Source organism: Lucilia cuprina, chromosome 5, assembly GCF_022045245.1.
Source record: "Lucilia cuprina isolate Lc7/37 chromosome 5, ASM2204524v1, whole genome shotgun sequence".
Classification (NCBI taxonomy): domain Eukaryota; kingdom Metazoa; phylum Arthropoda; class Insecta; order Diptera; family Calliphoridae; genus Lucilia; species Lucilia cuprina.
The window spans coordinates 50922808-50925403 of NC_060953.1; positions in this window are offsets into that span (position 1 = coordinate 50922808).

Here is a 2596-nt window from a genome sequence, read left to right on the forward strand (position 1 = left end):
CTATAGTCTAGTCTATAGTGTAGTCTATAGTCTAGTCTATAGTCTAGTCTATAGTCTAGTCTATAGTCTAGTCTATAGTCTAGTCTATAGTCTAGTCTATAGACTAGTAATAATATATTTTTAATATATAATGAAATAGTTCTTAACTTTGCAACACACTATTTTAAACACACACACATACATATGTCAAACATGGAACTAGTATTTATTAGTATTGATGTTGAAAATGTTCATTAATTTCAAAATTTCATTTAATATTATTAGCAGTTTATTTGTTTTAAAGCTATATAGAACGTTCAATGTCAAAAACTGAATTAAGGTTTGACATGTTTTTAGTTTTTCTTTCTCTTTCCAGTACAAAAACTTTAATATGTAATTATATTTTGAAATTTCCATAAACATTAGTATAAACAAACTATTGATTAAACAAATTTCCCTTTCACTTTTAATGTAAAGTAAGGCAGCTTTGTCTGTAAGTTTCATTAAATTTTATATTGAAAGCAAGTAGAATCTTAAAATCAACATTAAACTGTTAAATTACAAATCAGAAAGCAATAACAACAAAAAAATTTATCTAGAAAAAAAAACAAGTAAAATTTACAAAAAAAAAACTATAAATAATAGTGCAAGTTAAATGCAACTTAAAAAGTAATTCAGTTCAACTCTCTAGCTTAGTGACCGTCTGTCCATCCTTATGTCCCTACCTCTGTCCCTCCCTTCAGCCGTCTAACTATCTGTCTACTCATTTATCTATCTATTTGAATGTCAGTCCAACCATCCATCAGCAATCTATCAGTTGAATAGAATAGTTTGTAGTTTTTGAAAATATGTTTTCTGATTGTTTACTTTAAACAAGTATATGTATGTATGTTTGTATGTATTTTTTTGTTTCCTCAATATGATGATGTGGATGATGAAAGTTTATGCTTCGTTAAATTTTTGGTCCAATATGAAAATCAAGTTGTAGATTTTTTTCCAATGTTTTTAGATATGTTGCCATCATTATGATTGGATTGCAATACATTTGATTACTACGACTACTACTGGATAGTTACTTCTTTCTAACGCCACGCCATTATTTGATTCTGTTTCTTCAATTGTATTTTTTTTCTTTTATTTTTATGTCCATAAAAATTAAAGTCTTATAGTTTTTGCTCATTCGTCTCATAAATTTGCATAAATATATAAATTTGTTGAAATGCAATCTACAAAAAAAAATTCATTATCGAAAATATTATCAAGAGTAAAGATTTGTTCGTACGAAATTTAAATTTTTGCACATAAAAATCAAAAACAACAACAACAATAAGTAGAAATCGATTGCTGGTAGTTATAAGTATGAAGAATAAAATAAAAAATTCATTCAAGCTGAAAGTGCTTGCATTTCATTCTTTTCATTCTTCATTCATCATTTTACCAGTGAATTGGTCAAATATTTATTTACTTCAATATTTTTCCAGCTTTTTTCTACAATTGATTTTTATAGAATTTGATGTATAAAAAAAATCAAAATAAAGTTTTAAAAATAAATAAAAGGATATAATAAAAATGTGATAAAAACCAAATTGTTCAGATATCGTAATACCCTACACCAGTTTAGTGGAGATCTTAACAAATACCAAACGGCTATGATTCATTTTCTAAGTCGATTAGTCCATTATTTCATCTTGTTCATTATTTTCATTGTTCTTGTTCAGTAACCATGGAGGCTCGTCAAAATTCTCTCTCATTTAAGCCTCACTTAACTCTAACCCTTGTACAAAGACCCCTTAAGAAAATGAGTTAAATATTCACAATTCGCTTAAAAAGCTAATGTAATGTCTAAATCCTTTTATCGTATTTTGTTGTATTCCTCTTGACAAACACTGCCTTTACATTTAAAACTACTGAATTTTGTTATAACCATAGGCCTCATTTGACTTTAGCCCTCGTACAAAGACCCGTTTAGAAACTGAGTTAAATATGTACAATTCTCTTAAAAAACTAGTGTAAAGTCTGAATCCTTCGTTTTAAGTTCATGACATAATCTGTCTTTGGTATACAAACTGGCTTAAAGTCTAGAACATTATACCTTTTACAAGTTTCGATAAGGGCAAGAGCAAGCGAAGTTTCAGTGCACATGAACTTTTATGCTAAATAGTAATCGTCCTTTGGACAGTGTAGATTCTCATTTGAGTCTCACTTGACTTTAGCCCTTGTACAAAGACCCCCTCAGAGTTAAAATACCACAATTAGCTTAAAAAGTTTATGTAGTCTGAATCCTTTCGTCCTATTTTGTTTAATTTCTTTTGACAAACTCTGCCTTTTATATGCGAATGGGCACGTTCTCTATATAGGTATCTCTTTGAAAATTGTAGATACTTTCTTTCTCTCTCTCTACATGCATATATACAAGATTAATAAGACTTCATCAAAGAAATACCGAAAAGACTATCAGAAGTAATCTTATCTGAAATTTGAGAAAAAACAATTTGTATAGAAAAACCAATCGTCATACAAAGTTCAGATACAAAAATCTATTCAAATAATAAGCTTTTATTACGTTTTAGAACCCTCTAAGTCTTGATTTTTCAGATCTTGTCGATCGTTTTTGCCA